We start from the raw sequence: 8,773 nt of genomic DNA, 5'->3' as shown, positions 1-8,773 counted from the left end.
TCTCCCCAACTCTCTCTCTCTCTTCCCCTCCCCCTGGTCCTCCATTGGGTTTCTCCTGGTCTCCTGTTAGACCTATGAGTGCAAACATAGGGTATCTGTCTTTCTCTGCCTGACTTATTTCGCTTAGCATGACACCCTCGAGGTCCATCCACTTTCCTACAAATGGCCAGATTTCATTCTTTCTCATTGCCATGTAGTACTCCATTGTGTATATATATACCACATCTTCTTGATCCATTCATCAGGTGATGGACATTTCAGCTCTTTCCATATTTTGGCTATTGTTGACATTGCTGCTATGAACATTGGGGTACATGTGTTCCTATGCATCAGCACTTCTGTATCCCCTGGGTAAATCCCTAGCAGGGCTATTGCTGGGTCATCAGGGAGTTCTATGGATAGTTTTTTGAGGAGCCTCCACACTGTTTTCCAGAGCGGCTGCACCAGTTTACATTCCCACCAACAGTGTAGGAGAAACTGGATTTTAGATTACAAATAGGGTATATATGACCCTGAAGTAATGAGGTTTTTTCCATTTGTTGCTCTAAGTTTCACTGGAATGCATTTCTAAAGGATGAAGTCCAAAAATACTTTCAACAATGGCGGATGTGTGAAAAATAAATGCATAGCCAAAATGAGATACCACCTTAACCCCATCAGGATGGCTAATTTAAAAAACAAAAACAACAACAACAACAACAAGAAATGACAAGCATTGGTGAGGTTGTTGAGCAGTTGGAATTCTTGTACACTTGGTGAGGATGCAAACTGGTACTGCCACTGTGGAAAACAGTCTGGAGTTTCCTCAGAAAATTAAGAGCTACCCTATGATCCAGTGAGTCCACTTCTGAGTACAGACTCAAAGGAATTGAAAGCAGGAACTCAAAGAGATATTTGTACACCATGTTAATAGTCAAAAGATGGAAAATAAACCCAACTGTCCATTGATGGGTGAATGGGTAAACAAAATGTGGTAAATACAGACAATGGAGGGGCACCTGGGTGGCTCAGTCGGTTGAGCGGCCGGCTTTGGCTCAGGTCATGATCCATGGTTCATGGGTTCGAGCCCTGCGTCGGGCTCTGTGCTGACAGCTCAGAGCCTGGAGCCTGCTTCAGATTCTGTATCTCCCTCTCTCTCTGACCCTCCCCTGCTCATGCTGTCTCTCTCTGTCTCTCAAAAATAAATAAAAAACATAAAAAAATTTTAAAAAATATAGACAATGGAACATTATGCAGCCTTAAAACTGAAGGTAATTACGACACATGCTACAACATAGATAAACACTGAGAACATTATTCTAAGTGAAATAGTCACAAAAGGACAAATGCATGATTCCGCTTCTATGAGGTAGCTAAAGTAGCCAGGTTCATAGAGACAGAAAGTAGAATGGTGGTCACCAGGGGCCCTTGGGGGAATGGGTTACAGTTTAATGAGAACCGAGTTTCAGATTTATAAGATGAAGTGAGTCCTATGGGTGGACGGTGGCAATGGCTGCACAACAGTGTGAATGACTTAATGCCACTGACTGTACCCTTAAAAATGGTTAAGATAATAGATCTTATGTTATGTGTATTTTTCTGCAACTCAAAAGATAAACTTGAGAAAAATAACCCTACAGCTTCCCAAGGTGACTACTTTGAAAGGAAATACTTGTTTGGATGTTTAAGTATGTTGACTATGACCAGTCACAGGAAATTATGGCCTCAATTCAGCTATAGGTGAACACACAACACGTTTCCAAATGCTGAGACATACCATTACCTTCTCTCATGTGTTAAATGGATTCTGTGTTTAAGAAACTATAGACTAGCAAGTGGAGAAAGTAGAGCATTATGGCAACATATCTACTATCCATTGTGTTGCTTGTAAAGTTGCTAAATGTCACTTACTACTATCCATGTCTTCCCCTGGGAAAGTGGTGAGGTGTCTTCTCTGGGGCAACAATGTCATAAGTCAGTACATCATTATCATTCCAGCATGTCGAGTGACTCAGAAAATCCAACCAGCACATTCTGCCCAAATAGAAAGAAAAGAGCCGGCTGTACTTCCTGAGGATACAACCCAGCCACCTAAAATTCAATTTTCACTCTTAATTGGTCTTTGGGTCACATGAAAGTGGGCAGAGTCCCTATTCCACCCTCCGTTCTTTTGGGCATTCAGCTTGTTAAAACTTTTCTTCATTTTATTTATTCCAGAGAGAGTACACAAGCTGGGAAGAAGAGCAGAAGGAAAGAGAGGGAGAGAGAGAGAGAATCTTAAGTAGGCTTCATGCTCAGCGTGGAGCCTGAGCCTGACATGGGGCTCAATCCCACGACCTGAGATGGGGACCTGAGCTGAAATCAAGAGTTGGACGCTCAACCTACTGAGGCAGTCAGGAGCCCTGACTATTATCCCTTTAAATCGAGATTTCTCCAGCTCAGCACTGTTGACACTTTGGGCTGGATAATTATTACAGTGGGCCGTCCTGTGCACTGTAGGATATTTAGCAGGATCCCCAGCTTCTACTTGCTAGATGCCCACAGCAACGTCCCACCTCCCATCTCCATGACAAAAATGTCTCTAGACATTGCTGAGTGTCCCCTGAGGAGCAACCCCACTCCCACCCACGTTGAGAACCACTGCTTTAAATGGAGGACAAACCACTCAGCACCTCTCTGAGAACAACATGACTTAAATGGCAGAGAACTTTGCCACGTCTACCCTGGCGGTGCAGAGCATTCTGCAAATGGTGTGGTTTTGTCAGATGCTGGAGGGAAACCCGGGCTTTTTACCCGAAGGCCATCCATGCCTATTGTGGTGAGAGGCAGCTGTTAGCTGACGTTTCCTACTCTTCTGTGACTTTAGTGTGGTTTAAGGACAGAGCACAGCCTTCAGGGCCATATGGTTCTGTTCTGAGATCCTGCTCTGTGGGTAAGTTACCCAATCCATCCGAGTGTGGGTTTTCTCTGTATAAATGGGGATTTAAGGCTCCACCTCATGGAAGAGCTGAGGACAAAATGGTGCATGAAGATATTCTGATGACAAATCCTTACTTCCCCATCTTCTCCCCAAACCACCTGAGTCCGTTGTAGCAGACAGATCTGGTCCTCTGCCCGGGTCCCTTTGAGCCTCTTTTATGTTTCCGGGCACCTCTTCCCCAACATCTGTGTTGACTCCTCAGAGCACTGCGCTCGGGCTACCAGAGCCACTTTGCACCACGTAGAGAGAGGGACGTGTCTGGGTGTTCACACCCCCTGTGTCTTCTTGTAGGAACCAGCCAGTTACTCACCAGTGTAGAAATATGAAGACTCCATTCCTTCTCTCAAGTTGGATCAAACTTTCAGGCATAAACGCCAGCACTCATCTCTGGATTCAGGGTGGGGCTAGAACTTTGCCCCAGATCACCCCTGCTTGGCTTCTTCCTATTCCTGGGCATGCTTCCCTAATCTCTTACCATTTCTCACGGGACCACTTCTTCCACCAGTTGCCTGCACATGAATCATCGACTCAAGGTCTGCTTTGGGGAAACTGTGCAGTCTCTGAAAATGGCCTCCATCAACTCCTTCCTTCACCACACATGCATGTTGTTCCTCACATTAAGAGGTAAATTCTAATTTTCCTTCCCTGAATCCAGGCAGGACTTAGTGACCTGCTCACCCAGTGGAAAGCAGCAGAAGGGCATTCTGTGACTGCTGAGGCTAGGTCATAAGGAGCAAAGCAGCTGCCACTTGGGTCTTTTGCTTCCTCTTGGAACCCAGCCACCATGTTGTGAAAACCCAAGCCACATGGAGAAGACACTTGTAGGTGCCTCAGTCAACCACTCCAATTGAGCTTCCAACCTGTAGCCACTATTGGCCACCAGCCATGAGGGAGGTATCTCAGATGTCCAGCCCAGCTGGGCCTTCAGACAGCTCTAGCTGCCATCTGACGGTCACTACATGATGGACACCAAGTGAAAGCTACCCAACTGAGCCCCGCTAACCCACAGACTCCGAAGAGCTCATAACAAATCACTTTAAGCCATTAAGTTTTTGGATGTTTGTTTCACAGCAAGAGATACCTACAACAGGAATTGGGCTGAAGACTTCAGTTATAAAGGGATCCTCCCAGAGGACCTAAGCTCGAACAGAGATGTGCACACCTGCTTCACTGTGCTAAGAAGAACATTCTCAGGGCAGCTCTCCATGGGTGAATGGCAGTGGTGAAGTTGCCAGCTAACTTTGGGGCAGGTAGGATGGTTTGCAGGTAGGATGGGCCCTGGTCTGTTGTTTCCTCCTGCAGAAAGGACTGGGGAATCAGCCACTGTATTCCTTGTACGTTTCTCTCTGCAGAGTCTTCCAGCAAGATGTTTATGTGTTGTTCCTTCCACAGCTCACCTAATTAGCTGCTGTCTGATTAACTGCTCGCCTTCTAAAAATGGGTCTGTGAAAATGACACTTCCCTGTTCAAGAGTCTTATTGGCTTTCTGTGAGATGCTAGCACTTCGTGACAATCTCAGGCCCAAACCTCAATGATATGAAGACAAATATCCCCCCAAAATGAGGTGTTGCTAGCTGGCTGGACAATCAACCTGTACAAGCCACTTGCTCAAGCTGTTGTCTGTCTCCCTGTGTCCTCGGTTGAGGTGAAGTGAGCTAAGTTTTAAGCTGCTGTCTATAGTGCGGTCAAAGAGACACATGGGGTTCTAGAAAGAGTGGGTATGAGAGGGGTCCAAAGTGAGGTTTGGGGGAAAGGAAGCTGACTCTCTTGACCTGACTCATCTCCAGTGTGTGTGTGTGTGTGTGGGTGGGTGGGGGAGAGGGAGGATATGTGGGTGTGTAACTGTGGGGGCCCATTCTGCCAAAAGGCCTGTTGAGATCCCGCTGTGAGTCACCAAGAGGAACGTGCATATCTCCAGCTTGTCTGGGAAGTGCGACCCTGGTGCAAGTGAGGTCCTTCAGCTGAGGATCTGAATTGAGTTGCTCTCCTGGGAGACTGAGCGTCCAGTGTCATATGGCTTGTTGGGTCCTGCTTTCCTTTGTTTTAGAGAATGTGCGCATGACCTCTTGATCAGGATGGATTAGAGACTGGAGTTAGTTTTCTATGACCATTAATTAGTTTTGGTGAGTGGGCAAATTTTCAGATTGAAACTCCCTTCCTGGTCAGGGGCACTTTACCCGTAAATCATCATGTTCACCTTTAAGAAAAAATAGCCTTGTCATAAGCTTCAGTTAATAATATTACTATATACATAAAACAAACCCCTGCGGATGTATTTTGAGTGATGAATTATGTTTTTTGATCTTCTGTATTGTACCTCGTTTCTGTTTTGATTTTCTGTTTTCACTACCATGGAAATAATAACTTTTTCTGGAAGTTACAAACAATGTAATCATTAGAAAAATGATGTAATCACCTACGGTATATAACGATCCTAAGCATCACAGTAAAGTGCAATCTTGCCATCATTCACTTTGTCTGTGTCCTTTCTTATAGATACTTCGCTGACACCAACCCCCTACTCAGGGACCCTTGGACTCTGGTGCGTGGGCTGGTCCCCTGCATGTAACCAAAACAATAAGAAGTAATGGAGGAAGAGTGCAAAAGAAAAGAATCTCTCTTTACTCTTTCACACTTGTTAAAGGCAAGACATATGCCAGAGGGTAGGATGTGAGGGGGAGGAGAATTGCAGGCTCATTGTGTCTCTGCCCCATCCAAGCATGTCAGATTTGTCATTGGTGGAGGTGGTGCTGGCTCATGCCCTTGTCCTCTGGCTTCTGAAATTATAGGCCTTGGGAAGAAGATAATGAGTGAGGGGATTTGTAGATCAGAATGAACATCTCCCTCACTTCAGGTTCTTCATCAAAGTGCAGACCAACCTTGTCACAACCTAGTAAGGAAAGTGAGGACTCGAGTCAGAGGTCCTTAGCTTTGTTTACACCTACGAGGATGAGATTACGCATGGATAGGAGATGATGTAGTCACTTTACTTCACAACTCAAGGGGCATTAGAACAGCTTATGTGAACTGTAGTTTAGGCAGTGTACAACGTGTGCAGCTGTGCTTAGTGACCCTGGTGGAAAAGGAGGCAGTATGGACTTCTGTAAATAGCACTAAGCTGGGGCCTTGAAGATGGTTTCTAATATTCCTCAAAGCCACCCTAATCATGCTACTCTTCTATGCGACGGCTTCTTAGCAAACGTCCTTAATAGCACCCCACAACCTGACTTGTTACTACTTGTTTTCATCCCTAGTCTCATCCTCTCTCTTATTCCACCCCAGCCACACTGGCCTTCTTGCTGCTTTTCAAATACACCAAGCGTCTTTATGTCTTGGGGCATTTCCCCTTCTACCTAGAATGCTCTTCCCACAGGTGTCTGCACAACACTCTATATTCTGGTCCTGTGCTCAGATATCAGCCCCTTAGGCCCTTTCTCTACCTCGTCCAAAACACTGTCTTAGCATTCTCCACCTGCACCTCAACTGGGTTTATGTCATAGCACTTATCACCACCAGAGAGTATCTTGCATTCTCTTTGTTTGTGGAGGGCAGAGTCTTTGCTCTGTGTCTATCTCTAATCTTGAGAACAGTGCCTAGAATATAATAGAGGTCCTCAAAGCATATTAGATGAATCAATTAGAGAATGCTCCTTAGGTCTGCTGATTAGTGATCTCAGACAAGTCAGTTGGTCCCTTTGAGTAGCCTGCCTATTTCATGAGATGACAGGACACCCCCCCCCCCATCTCTGCAATCATGGCCGGGCACTTTGCTTTTCCCCTCACTGGGGCAAAGGACAATACGAAGATACTAGACCCTGTGTGGGAAGTGTGGAGGGATCCATAAGGAAGCGGAAGAAATAAAAAGATGGGAGGTGAGGGATGATATAGAAGATGCTGGCTCAGGGCACCTGGGTGGCATAGTCAATTGAGTATTTGACTTTGGCTCAGGTCTTGGTCTCATGACTCGTGTGTTCAAGCCCCGCATCAGGGCCTGTGCTGACAGTGTAGAGCCTCAAGCCTGCTTTGGATTCTGTGTCTCCCTCTCTCTCTGCCCCTTTCCCACTAGTGCCCTGTCTGTCTGTCTCTCTCAAAAATAAATAAACATTAAAAAGAGAAAAGAAAATATTGGCTTAAGATTATTTCCAGGGTAGATGGCATAAAACTGTTTTCCATGCTGGCTATGTCAGAAACAGGCAGAAAAATCTTGCCAGGAAGTGTGGAATCCAGCTTGGTCACAAAGGAAGTTTCAAAGGCTCCTGAGTGAGTGGCCAAGGTGGTGGACGGTTGCACATGGAGTCCACAGATCGAGTACCAAATAATACTGAATCGCATTATGATAGTTACTTCCTCATCAGTGCCCCCACTGTTGTGTGAAGGAAAGCATATCCATCAGACACTGGCAAAATTTACTCTCTCTTTCTAATCTCCCTTTGCTGTAAAGAAGCCATAGGCCTTAGGCTTAGAGCCTGAAGCAGGTAAAATTTCCAGATGGAATTTAGTAATGTTGTTTTACTTGTAGATATTTTTTGTGATTACCATTTATTTATGGCAAATGATACTGAATTCTGACTTCTCTTGGAAAGCTAAAAGGCCTGGCAAGCCCAGACCTTCTTTCCCTAATGGCCACAATTTACTGGCATGAAGATTGGCCCCTCACTTTAGGTGGGCATTTCTCCAGAATCACCCCCACCACTTCTTGGCTCACAGCCACCACCTCATTCCCTTTATAGAGAAACAAAGGCTAAGAGGTTAAGGACTGGCCCCAGCCACACAGAATGTGTCCAGGATTAGAGCTCAGGTTTGTTTGCTCCCATCCATTCGTAGAGGGATTATTAATCATGCATAGGCATCAGCATCATCAGACCATTCGTAGCAACATGGACCTCGAGGGTGTCATGTTAAGCGAAATAAGTCAGGAGGAGAAGGACAGATACCATATGTTTGCACTCATAGGTCTAACAGGAGAACAGGAGGAACCTAACAGAGAACCATGGGGAGGGGAAGAGGGGAAAAGAGTTAGGGAGAGGGAGAGAGGCAAATCATGAGAGACTCTTGAATACTGAAAACAAACTGAGGGATAAAGGGGGAGGGGAAAAAAGGAAGGGAGGTGATGGGCATGGAGGGAGCACCTGTGGGGAAGAGCATTGGCTGTTATGTGGAAACTAACTTGACAATTAACCATTTAAAAAAGTTTTTGAAAAATGCATATCTGAAGTGTTCGGAAGCCCTGTTTCTGATAAGCACTGCCTGGTTATATTACATTGGCCTGTAGTAAGAGACGGCGAACAGGGCTTGCCTACTCACCGGTACCCTTTCTCTATGGATCTGTTATGTTTCTTTATAGTAAGCAACAGAAACTAACATTTATTAGGTTAGTGAAAAACTAACTTATTGGAAGGATGTTGGGTAGTTGACAGAATCGCAGAAAAAGCTGACCAGCAGGCTAGGGAAACAAGGAGAGCCATGAAAATCTTAGGCAAACCCTGGTGAGCTGTCTTGTTGGGGGCCCTTTCATCAGATGTGTCGGTTCTGTGTTTCTCCACTTAAAACTCTGACTTCCAGAGGAATCTCAACAGTCTCATTGAGCCTGTGTCTATCTCTTGGCCAAACAGGGTGAGGAGGCATTTTGACCCTTCAGGACTCCGGGAGAAAAACTGAGTTCTATTAGCAAGGAAAAAGGGGAGATGTTGGGAAGGTGTGAACAGCAAGTGTTACTACATTTTGTGACAATCTCCTCAGATACAACCCAAATTACACAACAGATTCCCTCTTGGCTTTTTTGAGGAGTCCTGGATGGAGAGATCATTTCCTATCT

The sequence above is a fragment of the Suricata suricatta genome, chromosome 5 (assembly GCF_006229205.1).
Source record: "Suricata suricatta isolate VVHF042 chromosome 5, meerkat_22Aug2017_6uvM2_HiC, whole genome shotgun sequence".
NCBI classification, from domain to species: Eukaryota; Metazoa; Chordata; class Mammalia; order Carnivora; family Herpestidae; genus Suricata; species Suricata suricatta.
This window is presented reverse-complemented; position numbering follows the sequence as displayed.